Source organism: Urtica dioica, chromosome 10 (genome assembly GCF_054948205.1).
Source record: "Urtica dioica subsp. dioica isolate 48M chromosome 10, U.dioica_male_clone48M_v1_H2, whole genome shotgun sequence".
In the NCBI taxonomy this organism is placed as follows: domain Eukaryota; kingdom Viridiplantae; phylum Streptophyta; class Magnoliopsida; order Rosales; family Urticaceae; genus Urtica; species Urtica dioica.
Genome location: NC_142765.1, coordinates 12298590 through 12315093, shown reverse-complemented (window position 1 = coordinate 12315093; position 16504 = coordinate 12298590). Strand labels below are relative to the sequence as shown.

At 41.4% G+C, this 16504-nt stretch overlaps 1 long non-coding RNA gene and 1 pseudogene across 1 annotated transcript; both read left to right on the top strand.

The window, feature by feature from the left end:
* The first annotated feature begins 1306 nt into the window (after positions 1 to 1306).
* LOC149383418 (uncharacterized) lies at positions 1307 to 2998 on the top strand. The gene is made up of 3 exons (XR_016301748.1): positions 1307 to 1617; positions 2424 to 2536; positions 2907 to 2998. It is a non-coding gene; the product is annotated as an uncharacterized LOC149383418 (long non-coding RNA).
* Positions 2999 to 4295: 1297 nt separating this feature from the next.
* On the top strand, positions 4296 to 11969 carry LOC149383417 (putative disease resistance protein At3g14460; annotated as a pseudogene).
* The last annotated feature ends 4535 nt before the right edge of the window (positions 11970 to 16504 follow it).

The following is a 16504-nucleotide window of genomic DNA, read 5'->3' as shown; positions in this document are numbered from 1 at the left end:
ATAATCGACCAAAGCCGTCCAATAAAAAAGCCAAGAATTCTGCAAACGACCAATCGTCGCAATGCAGAAGGTGTGGTGGAGTACATAAGGGAGATTGCTTTGCGCGTACGTTGGTGTGTTTCCGCTGTGGACAGGAAGGTCATTTGTCTCGGGTCTGTCAGAATGTAGAGAATAATGCACCAGCACCACAAGAGCAATCGAAGGTAAATGCACGAGTCTTCACGATCTGCCAGGGTGAAGACCAAGCAGGGACGTCCACAACTACCACCAGGAACCAGAGCAAATGTTAGGATGACTCAGAGTTTAGGGTCGTGAAGTTTTTTTTTGAAAAAAAAAAACTCTCTTTTGTTTCGCTATCATTAGTGGATGATGATAAGCGTTTTCTTGTAAGAGTTTGTTTATATTTTCCTGTTACCTTTGGGAATGGAAGGTGTATAACTGTGTATGCACTGTGGGAGGTTTATGACTTTATTAGTGTTAATAAAGTATGTTTAAGTATCATTAAACTCACATCCTATCAGCTAAGGGGTTGAGATTTCTCCTGACAATAGAAATGAAAAACCAGTCGTCGTAATCCTAGATCGCAAGGAGAAAGTCTTAAGGAATAAGACTATACCTCTGGTCAAGGTACTTTGGAAGAGTCTCTCCGCGGAAGAAGCAACTTGGGAACTTAAGAGCGAAATGCAAAAGAAATACCCTTCCTTGTTCTAAGTTTCGAGGACGAAACTCTTTTAAGGGGGTAGAGATTGTAATGTATAAACTTTTGTAACCGCTCGACTTGAGAATTTGAATAAAATGGACGAGTTTTAATTCAAATTCTTGTTGCCTATGAGACGTCCTTAAATTTTAAATATCTTGGAAAATAATAATATTTAAGGTTGACGAGATTTCGGAATAAGAATATTCGAGTAAACTCGATATTATTTCCGAATAAAATTATTCGGAATAGACTCGGAGATTTAAAAATCTCAAGAGTAAAAATAAATTCCGGAATCCCTTAAATATATTCAAGATAACGGGAAATAATAATAATTTTCTCGGTTATTTTTCAAGATTATTTTTAATTAATTAAGGACAAGATTGTGAGGTTTTATTTTAAAAGGACTTATGTGCAACATTTTGAAGGATGAGATTGAAAGAAAAAGAGGAAAATGGGGTCGTTTTAAGAGAATTGTGGAAATAATTGAGTGGACCGCTTGGGTACATGTGGCGTGGCGAGAGTGTGCCACCTAGCCACTTAATCCACTCTCCCTCTCTCTTTCGCTGCCACCTCACCCGTTCCTCACTCTCTCTATTTCTCATTTCACTCTACTCTATCTTCTTCTTCCTCACATCACTCGGCCGAGAGAAAGAACCAGACAGACGAGAGAAAAAAAAAATTCCCGGCCCTGAGTCCCACGAGACCGAGCCTCACCGCCATCACCAACACCACCTCGTCCCTCACTTCTTCTTCTCCTTCCTTTCCTCTTCGCGCACCATCCAGCACCGAGCCACGTCGCCGCGCGTCCACGCCGAGGAAGAACAACGTCGCCGAGGACCGCCGTGGCGCCGGAGCAAGGAAAAGACGCCGGGAAGGAAATAGGGACCCTCCGAGAAAGCTAGAACCCGTGGGTTGAGGTGAGATTTCTTCTCCTTGGTTTGAATTCAAAGCTAGGGTTCTTAGATTCAAGAATTGGGGATTTTGAATCCGGATTGAATTCAGTGAAATTGCTTGGTTTTAATTGTTGTTTGGACTTGATTGGTGATGAGTATAACTCGAATTTGAGGTTGGAATTCAGATTTCTTTGGTTTGGCTTGGTTTTGGCCGAAAATTGGGTTCTAGGGTTCATGGATCTTTTTGTTGGGGTTTTGTGATTTCTGGAGGTTGTTTAGTGATATCAAGACGTTTATGAACCTGTTAATTGATTGGGTTTTGATCATTATGGCTGTTGGAATTTTTACTTGGTTTATGGACGAATTTTTGGTCATGTTGCTCTTGGCCGTGTGAGTCTTTAAGGTTTGTTTTCAGATTTGTGATGAATTGTTATTACTTGAGGCTATGATGATAGTTGAGAACCTGAATATGTTGGATTGAGTGGTTGTCTTGGCTGAGTATGTTGTTTGGCCGTGTGTTTAGTTGGTTTGGAAGTTTGTTGTGGTTGTGATGATATTGTTGTCTTTGAGTACTAGTTTGGACGTGTGACTTGTTTTGGCCGTGAGCATGAGTTTTGGCTAATTCGGTCTATCTGTTTTGTGGAATGATATTTCTGAGCCTCGGGAGTTATTCGTGGTCAACATTGTGTTAGGACGTTTTTGGTTATTTTGGATTCATGTTGAGTTTACTTGGTTAATTGGGTTCGGGTTTTAAGACGTGAAATCGGGATTTGGTTTATGAAACTGATAAGAGTTGGAATTTAAGATGTTAACTCGTCGTTGGGTTCCAGGTTTGAATTACAGATCTTGACGGACGGACGGGAACCAGACGAGTCAAGGGCAACGAGATCAGTTTCTGAAGATATCAAGTGAAAGAGTTATCGAAATAAAGCTCGATTAACTCGTGAGTTTTAAATCGCTTATAGCGTTTAAATACTCTTAAATATGTACTTTCAGTATTTAAATAAATAATTTATAATTATTTATTTAATGATGTTCTTGAATTTAATTTAATTATTCGTTTGGAATTCTCGGTTATTTTGTTTTCGGATTATTGAATTTATTTGAGACTCGTGATTAATTGTTGAATTTTATTTCGTATCCATCTCGGTACGAGAATACGCGAGACTTGAATAAATTTAACTTCCGAAGAACCGGGGAATAATAAATTAAATTCTCGATTTCCGAACCAACTCTTATCCCGACAACGAACCCTATCCTCTTTAAGTAAACTTGAATCCAATAACTAACGGATACTCAACTCCGAATGCTAGTTCTTTCGACGTTTCGACAAGAGCCAAGTGCCTCGAAGAACGTGCGAAGCAAGACATCTACGGGAATCGTCGAGCCGTCTGTCGAACAATTCCAGGTAAGTGTGGAGACATAAGTCAACTACTTACCAAGGGAATAACCCTGTTTGTTTGTGCATTTGTTTGCTAGTAAACAAGAGTAGGTGAAAAGCCCTAAAATGAATGAACTTAAAAGTTAAGGCTTCGGCCACTCTTGCTTGAAAACTTAATTCGGGTACGCCCGTTAGGTTCAAACGCTAACTTGAACCAGCCACGTTTTCTCTATGTGTATAGTTAGACCTCTCTTCTAATTCTAGGAAGTAGGTTAGAATCGAGAGGACGGAAGAGCAATAGACTCTCGAATTCAATCGGGAGTAGAGGGTTCGGAAGTCACATTTCGAACTTTCAGCTTAAAACACTTAACGAGCTTCAAAGAGAAACAGTAAGTTCTTTCGGGGTTTATCCCGTTAAGCTCTTCCGTATATAAGTATAACGTGTACGCTGCTAGCCGCAGAGTACCCAAACTTTAATTAAACTCATGTCGGTGGTACCCACAAGTCAATGACTTGTGTTTGTGGCAGACCAAGGTGGTCTGTATGGCGCTGAGTACTCAAAACTGGGGAGAACCCAACGATAACGGGCAGTCGCCACGAGCGAACCCGATGGTAATGGGCAGTCGCCAAGAGTGAACCCATTCAGCAATGAGCAGTCGCCTCGAGTGAACTCATTGTCGTGCCAAGGGGGCACACATGCGCCGACGTCAGATGAAGATGGTACCACTAGTGGATCCCAGACAATCTTAAAACACCCAAGCCGCCGTAAGACTGCTGCTCGAGGTCTGAGGCTGGCTTATTGTCGTTGTGGAGATCGTAGCAGAAGAGGATGTACGATCTTGCAGAACGACAAGTGAATAAATAGAGTGTGATATCACGCGTCAGTCATGCTCTAATGTTATGTTCTAGTTATATCTAGCAATCATTCTGCATGCTTGTGTATTTGTTTGCACGTCACATGGCATTAGTCGTTTTACTTTATAGATAGACTCCCACTTACTGAGTCAATCGACTCATAGTTTTATGACCCTTGGTAATGTAGATAAGGGAAAAGCTGGTAAGCGGGACACGAGATTGAAGACCGAGACCGAGCGCGTATTGCCTTGACCTATGGGCTATGGGGTTTCTTAATCGGGGGTTAGTGTCTTCTGTTGAAACGTTCCGGAACATATTGGTATAGGAGTCGCTATAAGACTCTAAGTTATAAAAGCGAAAAATTTCCCCGAATTTTCGCAAACTATTTTATTATATAATCTTATGAGATATTATGCTTAATTAATGTGTTTATATTATGAGTTATGTATTGTTTAATATGAAAAATATGAGAGTTGATCGGTCGGGGCTCGTGGGCGAGCTGTCGCTCGCGGGTCGTGACAAGAGACTTCACATTGAACGAGATTGCGAGGCCGATTAGGAAAAGTTGGAGGGAGAGTCACTCGTCCGTGGTCGAGGAAAGTGTTATTGGGAGGGTCGAGGATAAGAAGATAGTGATGGACTTGTTGATGGAGAAGAAGGAGGTCGTTGAGAAAGTGCGCGTCGTTTCCATTTTCGGTATGGGCGGCCTCGCAAAACCACACTCACTCAGCTCGTTTTCAACGACATTACCGTCCAGAACGTATTCGACGCGAAGATCTGGGTGTGTGTGTCTGACAATTTTGATGTGAAAGTGATTTTGGGAAAAATTGTCGGATCTTTGACTGGCTCGAGCACAAGGGTTGACGATCATACGATGGAGAAATTGCAGAAGACTCTTCGGGAGAAATTGAGCGGAAAGAAATACTTTCTCGTGCTTGACGATGTTTGGAACGAAAACCATCAGACGTGGGGGGATTTGATGGATATACTGTCAAATTGTGGGGAAGCTGGAAGTAGGATCATTGTTACGACACGCAGCGAAATTGTTGCGAAGCTCACGGGCAACGTATCGCAGCCATGTCGTTTGGGGATTCTGAGCGACAACGAGTCTTAGAGTTTGTTCAAGAAGATAGCCTTCAATCTGGGAAGAGTGCCAACAGAGTCTGATGGTGTAGAAATCGGAAAGGAGATTGTGAAGAAATGCAGAGGAAGTCCTTTGGCAATTAGGATGATCGCGAGCATGCTTTCCATCAAAGATCCAAAAACAAAATGGCATTCCTTCCTCAAAAAGGAGCTCTCAAGTCTACCTCAATGACAAAATGACATTTTGCCAACATTGAAGTTGAGTTATGATTCTCTTCCGTCACATTTGAAACATTGTTTTGCTTATTGTAGATTGTTTCCAAAAGATTTTGAGTTGGATGTCGAAACCCTCATTAATATTTGGATGGCACAAGGATTTATAAGTGCGGAAGATATAGGTTATGATCACTTTTCGGAGTTACTTGAGAGATGTTTCTTTCAAGAAGCCAAAATAGATAAAGTCATGAACAGGGTAGTAACATGTAAAATGCATGATCTTGTTGAATCCGAGCTACGAGAGAAAACCAGAGGATTTGGGGTTGGATCGAGAAGATGAAGAAAAGAAAGAATGAATTTCATTAATTGAAAAGAAAGTACAACTGGAAATTAAATAGTAGCGCACAACTACTTTACCGACTCAAAAGAACGAACAAATGAAAACATAACACGTGTCCACTTACACGTGAAACTAAAAGAAAACTGAATAAGTAAAACGACACCGTATTAACCTAACCAGCTCGCTCAACTCCTCAGCTCGCAGCTCGCTCAACTCCTCAGCTCGCCCTAACCTATAAATCCTGAGTACTCCCCCTCAAGCGAATACATCCTTGAGATGAAGCTTGGACAAAGTAAGACGTAGTTGTGGATATGACAGCGGCTTCGTAAACATGTCAGCTAACTGATGCTGAGTCCTGACCGGCAAGAGCTTAAAAGTCCCTTCATTGACATGATCTCTGACAAAGTGCAAATCTATCTCCAAATGTTTTGTCCGCTCATGAAATGAAGGATTCTCAGCAATATGAATTGCCAACTTGTTGTCACAATAAAAAACAGACTTAGATGAAGCTTCAATCTTGAAATCTCTAAGCAGTTGATGCAACCAAACAATCTCGCTTGTAGCTGAAGCCATCGCCCTATACTCAGCCTCCGCAGACGAGCGAGCCACCGTTGACTGTTTCTTAGCTTTCCAGGAGATCAAAGAATCTCCAATAAACATACAAAAGCCTGTAACCGATCTCCGAGTGTCCTTGCACGTTCCCCAATCAGCATCCACAAAACCTCTCAATTGTGTCGAAGACTGAGAGGAGTAGAACAGACCAAGCCATGGATTGGACTTGATGTATCTGAGCAAATGATGTGCAGCTCGAAGATGTTCATCAGTTGGAGCGTGAAGGAACTGACTCAAGGCATGTACTGCAAAAGTAATATCCGGCCTTGTAATGGTCAAGTACAAGAGTCGTCCAACCGGACTTCTATAGTGCTTTGAATCTGGCAAAGCAATTCCAGTCTCAGCAGTTAAAACTTGTCTTGGATCCATCGGAGTGTGTAGTGGCTTTGACTCTGTGAACCCATAATCTTCAAGTAACTGGAGAGCATAATGTCTCTGACTTAACACCAATCCTTGGGATGACCGTGCAATCTCTAGCCCCAAAAAAAATCTCAACTAGCCCAGATCCTTTAACTTGAAAGTGGAACTCAAATATCCCTTTACTTCACCAATGGCTTCCAAGGATGGTCCTGCCAGTATGATGTCATCAACATAGAGTAACATAGCCACAAAGGTGTCTCCACTCCCTCTTGTAAACAAGGAGTAATCTGCTTTTGATTGCGTGAACCCGACTGAGATCACCGAGCTTGTGAACTTGACATTCCATTGTCTACAGGCTTGTTTAAGCCCATAGATTGACTTATGCAGTCGACAGACAAGTTTTGATGCTGAATCCTCTTTTTGCTCCCCCTGAATCTGAAGTCCAAGAGGCAGATCCATATAGACTTCTTCCACCAAATCTCCGTTGAGAAAGGCATTGTTAATGTCCAACTGCGTGAGATGCCATTTCTGTGATGCTGCAAGAGCTATCAGCAGTTTCACTGTCACCAGTTTGGCTACTGGAGAAAAAGTGTTGATGAAGTCTATGCCTTCTTTCTGGTTGTACCCCTTGGCAACAAGCCTTGCTTTGTGTCTGGCAAGTGAACCATCAGCATGGAACTTGTTGGTGTAAATCCAACGGCAGCCAATGGCTTTCTTGTGTGCAGGCAAAGGAACTATGGTCCAGGTTTTGTTGTCCTCCATCGCTTGAAGTTCCTCATTCATGGCATTCCTCCAATGAGCATGTGGAGCTGCTTGATGATAGAATTTTGGTTCCGGACATGTCGAGACTGCCAAACAAAAGGCCAAATATGAAGGAGATAACTGATTATATGTTATAACCTTAGATATGTGATGAGGTGATGTTATTTTATCACCTGATTCAGTGATGGTGACACCACAATGACAATCTTGCAAATATGTAGGTGGTTGTTTAACCCTTTGTGGTCTCATAGGAGCCAATTGGGTTTGAATAGATGGACTGCAATGGGATTGATCAGTGGTTGTATCATCATTTTCCAGTCCTCCACCATTATCCTCCAGTCCTCCATCATTATCATCAAGATCATCATCTCCATCTGTGTGACTAATGTCAGGTTCACTGTGATCATCTGCATTTTCACACTCAACAGAAGGAATATAGACAGGACTAATGGAAGGTAAAACAAGATCAGGAAAGGGATCAAAATTCTGGTCTTGTTCAGAAAGATTATGAAAGGGAAAAACATTTTCATGAAAGATAACATCTCGAGAAATGAAAACATTTCTGGTTTTGATATCAAGCAAACGATAACCTTTGTAATCCAGAGGATAACCAATGAACACACACTGCCTTGCTCTAGGGGCAAACTTAGTTCTATGGTTTTTCAAAGTGGAAGCAAAGGCTAAGCAATCAAACACACGCATGAAAGCATAGTCAACAAGGTGATTATATAGCAACTCATAAGGTGTTTTATTATCTAACAAGGGAGTAGGAGTCCTATTTATGAGGAAGACAGAAGTCAAAACACAATCAGACCAAAAATCAGCCGGTAACTTGGATTGAAAGTAAAGAGCACGAGAGACATTTAACAAATGTTGGTGTGTCCTTTCTACCACAGAATTTTGCTGAGGTGTCTCAGTACATGAATATTGGTGAAAAATTCCTTGTTTTGCAAAGTATTGTTCAAAGACCAATTCCTTTGCATTGTCAGACCTGAAAAGTTTAATGTTGGCAGAAAACTGGTTATCAATCAAGGCACAAAAACGAGGTAAAATTGTGTGAACATCTGATTTATTCCTCAACAAGAAAATCCAACAGAACCTTGTACAATCATCAACAAGAGTAAGAAAAAATATGTGGCCATTTCTAGAGATAACAGAGTAGGGCCTCCAGATATCACAATGAACTAAATCAAAAGGCTTATCACAACGTTTATTTTGCGAAATAAAAGGAAGCCTCTTCTGTTTAGCTTCAGGACAAACATAGCAAGGCTCATTTCTGTCAGATGAAGAAAAAAGAAGTTTGTTTTTTATAGTATCAAGACATTTTTAGGAGAGATGACCAAGACGTCTATGCCACACTTGATCAGACACTTTGTTGATGAAAGCAATGGTATGGCTTTGATCAGTGAGAACATAGAGGTCTTGGTGATTTTCACCCCTGCCAATCGTCTTCTTGTGATACATATCCTGTATAGTGAAACCATGATCAGTAAAAAAACAAACAGACAAATGAGTTTTGCTAGTCAGAGCACTGATAGATATAAGGTTGAATTTGAAACTAGGAACAAGAAGAACATCTCTTAGAATGAGATTATTGTTGATGCGGATATCACCATAAAAATGCACCGGGATAGAAGTATGGTTTGGTAGAGTGACATTGGAATTCTGTAAAGGCTTAAGGCTCATAAAAACTGAATGATCAAAACAGATATGTTTAGTAGCACCAGTATCAAGAATCCACATCTTGTGGTATTTGTCAGAAGAAATTTGAGAACAACCATAACAAAGATAACCTGGTGTGTAAGATGTCATGTTGATTTCTCCAGATTTTGTCTGAGGCATAGCTGATGAAGTGAGCTTGGTTGAGAGAAGGTTGATGAGTTGATGGCATTGGTCACTTAAAAATCCTTCCATTGCCTTTACTGCTTCATTCACGTTGTCAGGCACTTGAACACCTTCAACAGAATTGGCTTGGCCTCTGACCCGTGGTTTGTACCCTGGTGGATAACCGTGAAGCTTGTAACACTTGTCAGCGGTGTGTCTAATCATCTTACAATGAGTACAGGTAGGTTTATCCTTTTTGTTGTTAAACTTCTTCTGGTCTTGAGCAACATTCATCGCCATGGTGCTTGATTGTTCAAGATTTCCAACCATATCTGTTTGGATCGATCTTTGCTTCTCCTCCTGAGTGATAAGTGCAAAGACTTTGTTGATTGGTGGAACAGGATCCATCAGAAGAACTTGACCTCTCGCTTGAGCGTAATTCTCATTCAGTCCCATGAGAAATTGCATGACATATTCTGAGTGCAAGAAAGCCGCCAATTCTTTTGCTCCTCCACATTTGCATTCGCACTTGCAACATGGTCTGAAATTACTCAGTTATTCCCAAATAGACTTCAGTTTCGTGTAGTACAAGCCAACCGACTTCTGATCCTGAAGGCAATGCACAAATTCCCTTCGTAATCAAAGATTCTCGACACATTGCTCTGAGAAAACCTTTCTTCCAGATCTTTCCATACTTCCATCGCTGTATCTGCAAACAGCAAACTCGATGAAATTTCTTTCGATACACAATTGAGAATCCATGAGAGGACAATTTTGTTGTTGCGATTCCACTGTCGATGAGCCTTCACTTCTTCTGGCGGTGGTCTGACGAGCGATCCGTCTATAAATCCGATCTTGTTCTTCACATCCAACACTATCTTCATCGATCTACTCCAAGAGATGTAATTGTCTCCGGTGAGAGCTTGCGATACGAGAACCGAGCTGGTAGTGTCAGAATGGTGGAGATAGTACGGATCTAAAAGATCGTCATCCATAGACCTATGAGGTATGACTTTCTTGGAATCTTCTCCAATCGGCGTTGTTCTTTCAGAATCCATAAGAGCAGATCTTCAAAGAAAACTTGTGACCGATAATGGAGACAAACGTAGCTTGGATTGTCTGACTAAAACGCGGATAGCTTTGATACCATTTTGAATCCGAGCTACGAGAGAAAACCAGAGGATTTGGGGTTGGATCGAGAAGATGAAGAAAAGAAAGAATGAATTTCATTAATTGAAAAGAAAGTACAACTGGTAATTAAATAGTAGCGCACAACTACTTTACCGACTCAAAAGAACGAACAAATGAAAACATAACACGTGTCCACTTACACGTGAAACTAAAAGAAAACTGAATAAGTAAAACGACACCGTATTAACCTAACCAGCTCGCTCAACTCCTCAGCTCGCAGCTCGCTCAACTCCTCAGCTCGCAGCTCGCTCAACTCCTCAGCTCGCCCTAACCTATAAATCCTCAGTAGATCTAGCAATACAAGTAGCTGGAAAAGAGTATGTCCTTTTAATAGATCCTTGTCACGGGAAAGATATAAATGAAAAATTCCGTCATTTTTCAACGGGTTTTGGGGAAATTCTAAGTCCATTGCTGCGGGCAAAAAGACTTCGCTCTCTTTTGTGTCTAAACGACACTTCAAAGAGAAATTTAAAACTATCTCCTGAGGAAGTGGTTTCAAATTTCAGATTCTTACGCATGTTAGATATGCATGGTTTGGATATTAAAACGGTGTCGATTTCTATTGGAAATTTGAAGCACTAGCGATATCTTGATTTCTCTTGCAATCCTCTTGAAACCTTGCCTGCATCAATTACCAAGCTAGTCAATTTGCAAACCTTGAAGCTGAACAATTGTCCCAATCTTCATGAATTGCCAAGGGATATTACAAAGCTAGTTAGTCTCAAGAATCTTGAATTCAACCTGCCATACGATCATCGTCTAACTCTACCAAGAGGAGTGAGCCATTTGACAAATCTTCAAAAAATTTCATATTTATTGCTGAGTGAAGACCCAGCGTCGCAAAGTAGTAATTTGGATGAGATAACGGAGCTTAATAACTTGAGCGGAAATTTAGAAATCCTTGGGTTAAGGGCCACGATTTAAACAACATGTGCAAATCTGAATGGAAAAGCACATCTACGGTCTTTACGCCTGATGTGATCATATTCCTACAATGATGATACGTCAACTAGTAGTGATGAAGAGCAAGAGAAGATGCTAGAAGGTCTCAAGCCTCACCCGAATCTCAGAAAGCTGACCGTAGAAGGGTACAGTGGTATGATATTTTCAAGCTGGCGTATGTCACTTACAAACTTGGTTGAGCTTCGACTGGAGAACTGTGTGAGGTTAAAGAGATTGCCGTCCTTGGGAGAACTTAGTTTTCTCACAAAGATTTCTATATCATATTGCTCTGAGCTAGAGTATATCATCACAGGTGTCGTTCGCAGTGGACACTCTCCGGTGTTATTATCCTTACAACAGTTGGAAATGAAAAATTTGCCCAACTTCAGAGGATGGCAGAGCCAAAACAGCGAAGAGAATGCTCGTCCAAGAATTTCGACCTCATATTTTCCTTGCCTTACCAATTTATGGATCTTGGAGTGCCCAAAACTAACTTCATTGCCGCTTTATCCAAACGTTGAGGAATTAATACTGGAAAAGAACAGTAGAGAGCCATTTGAGCAAACAGTGTTGATGAGAATTGCGCAACCACAAATCTCTGCAGCAACAAAAACCACCCCTAGATCCTCGTTGCCGAAGTCTCCTTCAAGATTTTATCCTATCTCTCAAGTGAAGGTTCTACATCTGCACTGTCCCAACGAAACAGACGCCCGATGTTTACCAAATTGGATGAAAAGCTTTTCTTCTCTCGAGACACTCATGTTGTTGGGGTTTCCTATGCAGAGCCGGCCCTGGGCTAAGGCGGGCTAGGCCCAGGCCTAGGGCCCCATATGTGGATGGGTCCAAAATATTTACACTTTTTGCCTATTTTTAAAAAAATTTACATTTTTTACCCTAAAAATTTACAATTTTGGCCCATTTTTTAAAAAATTTACATTTTTTACCCTGAAAATTTAAATTTTATTAGTATTTTAGGGCCCTAAAATATTGAATCGCCTAGGGCCCCCGGTGAGTTTGGGCCGGCCCTGTTCCTATGTCACAGTGCGTCACAATTCCTATACGGAAATATGCCATGGGAGATAAGTGAAATTTCAGTAAAAGGAAATCGAGTTACATGGGAGATCATTTCAAGCATACGAAAATTGTGGTTAAGGGGAGTACATGCAACCAAGTATCTTTGTGGGCCCATCCAATACCTCACCTCACTTGAGGAATTACACATCGACTGCTGTGAAGAGCTTGAACTCGCTGCCGAAGGAGTCGATTCAATTAAATTTGAAACCCTTACAAGCCTAAAGGAAGTGGTATTTTATAATCTTCACGGTCATGTGACTCTCCCTGAGTGGCTTCAACAAATTACCACTCTGCGAAATCTCAATGTTTTTGCCTGTCGTAATTTGAAGACTATTCCAGATTGGATTTGCGGTTTTTCTTCACTTCGAGAGCTTATAATCCGTGACTGCCCCGAGATTGAATCACTGCCCAGATCAATAAGCAGTCTTACTTCTTCACAGCATCTGCACATTGTTGGCTCTCCAATCTTACTTAAAGATATCGGAAAGAAACAGGAAAAGACTGACCTGAGATCAAACACATCCCAACTGTCTTTTTGTGGTAGTGCGGCTCCCAAAATTTAGGTAACCATGATATTTATACATACGCTTTTGCTAACATGTCACATTTTAAATATTCTGCAATTAGAATGACGTACTAAAACACAATACTGACTAGCAATGATGTATATATATATTTGTCTATGACAATGTTCATCATTATTCTCTGTTAATGATGGCTTCAATTCATTTTGATTACAGTATTGTAGCAGCAACAAATGAATCTTCTGAATTAAACTAAAGAGGGGCTTGTGGGAGTGAATATCTCTCCCTTCCAGCAGGCGAATTGGACCAACCGGGCCCACAACGAGTTCGGCCCAAAGGAGAGGATAATCGTTAGTTCGGCCCAAAGCCCAGTTCGGCCTAATAAACCTAGGCGCAGGTGAGATCGGCCCAAGACAATATTTCGAAGAATCCCAACTCGACCCGGGCCCACAAGCGTTCCTAGACGGTCCCGCCAAGAAATTTGAACGATGAATCATCTAAGAAACGGTCAAATCGCCTAAGAGTCGGGATGTACGCGAGAATAAAGGGTGAAAGACCGGTTTTGCTCATACACGTGTGCCGATCTGAAGAAACAGGAGAATCGGCAAGCTGGCTATAAAAGCTCAATCCATTTTCATTTTACGCGACGGATTTTTCTGGGGAGATTGTGATATATTCTTCTTTTCTCGAGTTTTCCTGCTTACTCTCAAATAATTTCCTAATCTTGTAAGGTTTGCGTTCGTTAATCAATAAAAGGAATTTCCTTTCGTTCTTTCTGTATTCTTAATTCGTATTATCTATTAATTTCTTTCGAATTTCGGTTCAATCTTCATAATCGGATTCTGAGACCCTTAACTTATATAAATAAATATACGAGACAATTCGAAATAATCTGGTATAGGTTGTTGGGACGAGAAATCGGCTCAACAATTTGACGCCGTCTGTGGGAAACTTATCAGAAACCTAACGCCGAAGAACACAGATCGGATATGAAAGAATGTCTTCTAACAGCTAGCACGAAATCCCGGTTTCTGGAGCCGATCCGGAAACACGGGCTCTTCTGCTGAAACTCGTTGAAACCACTGCCGAATTCCAGAGATCAACCCGATCCCAGCTCGATAGCTTGACAGCTGCGCAATCTTCACTTCAAGAGCAGCTCGACGCTGAGCGAGCTATTCTGCTGAGCTCGACCGGTCCGCCTACCGCAAACGGACGAAGGTTCGCCCCACCCGGGAGGCGGCTAAGCTTCTCCGGGATCCACATGTCACCCGACACGGCCGGCCCTAGCAATACGGCCGGAATAGGCCAGTTTGATGGACAGGTCGAGGCCAGCGCTTGGCGAGCTCGATCGACTCAGGGCGACCTGCCGCCCCCGCCTCCGGGAGGCCATCCTCCTGGATATGTTCCTCAAGTGATCAACCTCCCCCGCGAGGAAGGAGTTCCTGAGGAACCGAACTATTTCGAGCCGTTAGTTCGCCTAGATGAAAGAAACCCTCAAAGAGGAGAAATCCGAACTGAGGGGGAACAGTTCGCCGTAGAAATCCCGAGGGATGATCACCCCGCGTTCAATGCCTTCCGTCAGATGGTGGAGGAGAAGTTCCGGGCTGTAGACTCCCGAATGCATTATGCCACGAGCTCGGCTCCCGAGATCGATCGGCTGGTGGCAGATACTAGTCGAACCCCTTTTGCTCCATGTATCACCCAAGCCAGAGTTGGGGACACCGGAAAGATAAGGCTCCCCAAGTACTCCGGTACCTCCAACCCGAAAACATATGTAACGGCCTTTCGCATCACGATGGGGCGAGCATGTCTGCGTTATAACGAGCGAGAAGCAGGGTTTTGCCAGTTATTCGCCGAAAACCTGTCAGGAAACGCCTTAGATTGGTTTTCGCGTCTCGAAGAAGGGTCGATAAGTTATTTTATGTTGTCAATAGTGCCCACAAGAAGAGTTGTAGTCTTTATTTTGTACATTTGATGTAATAAAGTCTCACGAAGACTCTTGCTTGTAATTAATAAAAAGTTGAAACGTTCATTCATTCATCCTTGTCTGTTTGAAGCTTTATGATAAAACATTAGTCTTTAGTCCATAAACAAACCTAACAACTTGCGAAGAGACAAATGTAGATTTGCATGAACAAACTCTTCGTAGTTTGCTTAAAACGATATATTCGCAATCTAAGGGTCAAAGGACTATTGACCCCAGTACGATTGTTAGGAGAATCTATGATGTCTGGTTACGGGGCATTGAGAGTTGGAGACTCTATAGTTCTTCTAGGTATCTTCCGAAGGTACTGAATTGACCAGTGCACTTCTAGAGACAAAATAAGAAAAACCATTTAACCTCTTATGTCTCGAAGTCACTATGTATGAATTGCATCGTGCTTACCTTAATCCTGAAATGAGACATGCCATTTCACAGCTTACGTATTCTCATTTGAGAAAGTCGGAGTTCGGACTCACTATGTGATATGGAAGTTCTCATAGATATGGAATTCATGTACAAGATTGTTGAAATGCAATGTATGTCACCTCATGCTTTGTTCCTTGGAGTGTGAATAAATGAACTGGCCAGTGTCCAAATTGAGTCCTGACTCTTTTGGATGAAACAATGTGACTTGTTAGCTCCTCGTCAATACATTGTTTCTAACTTATTCACAAGCGACAAAGGAGTTGAGGAAATAACAGCTAGAAGGGTAAAATGGTAATTTTTGTAAATCCCGACTAGCTGATGATATTCATGAAGGGTAAACATAGATAATATTCAATGCTCATCATAATTTGGTTGAATTCTTGAGTAGAAAATAAATTCATTTGAACCGAGAGATTTTCAGTGTCAACGCTTTAGTGGAGTCAGTTGGCATTAAGCTAAACTTGGAAAAGGTTTGTGAACTTTTGAGTCCAAGTGTTTAGCTCAAGCTTTGTTCATTTGGATCCATGAGGTCACTGTCACAAATCATATCGAGTAGGAATAGTTAAACTAGAAGCTAAGTCAAAACAAGAACAAGACAAGTTTTACGAAAATTGTCAAAAGGGTAAATTTGTCTTTTTGGACATAGCATGAAATGAATGTCAATAAATTTTTTGACATGGTCATATGATGGCCTAGATCACTTGGCCATGATGTGTTCATTGGGCCTTGTGGATTAATTTCATTTCATAGAATTTTACTTGAAAATTCTCAATGGGTTTTTCTTATGTTGTCGTGAACAAGTAAAGAAAAATCTAGAAAGGCTTTCTAGAAGGCTTTTGGCCGTCCAACCCAAGTGAATGGGAGACCAAATTTCGTGCAGCAATTAGTGTGAAAGAGAGATTATTTTGTGCATTAATGTATGAAGATACTTGCCAAAAGAAAAAAAAGAGGAAACAAATTTCCTTTAGAAGGAAAGTGCAATTTCGGCCAACTAAGAGAGAAAGCAAATGAGGAAACAAATCCAAAGGCTTCTAGAAGCTCATTTGGATGTGCAAGGGGTATGAGGAAACTACCTTTTGAAGGTAATCATGCTCCTATAAATATTCCACCTCATTCCTCTCATTTGATTCATCCAACATAAGTTAGAGATTGAGAGACTCTCTCTCTAGACATTGTTGGCCGACTCATCTCTCTCTCTCTAGTCAATTTCGTTTTTGTTTTGGCACCTAGGTCCTCATTTGACCTAGTGTTTTAGCTCTTCGACTCTAAGACTTGTTCTTGAGTCGTCGTGTTTAAAAGTGCCCACACACTAATTCCTTTCTTTCTCGAGTGATTCT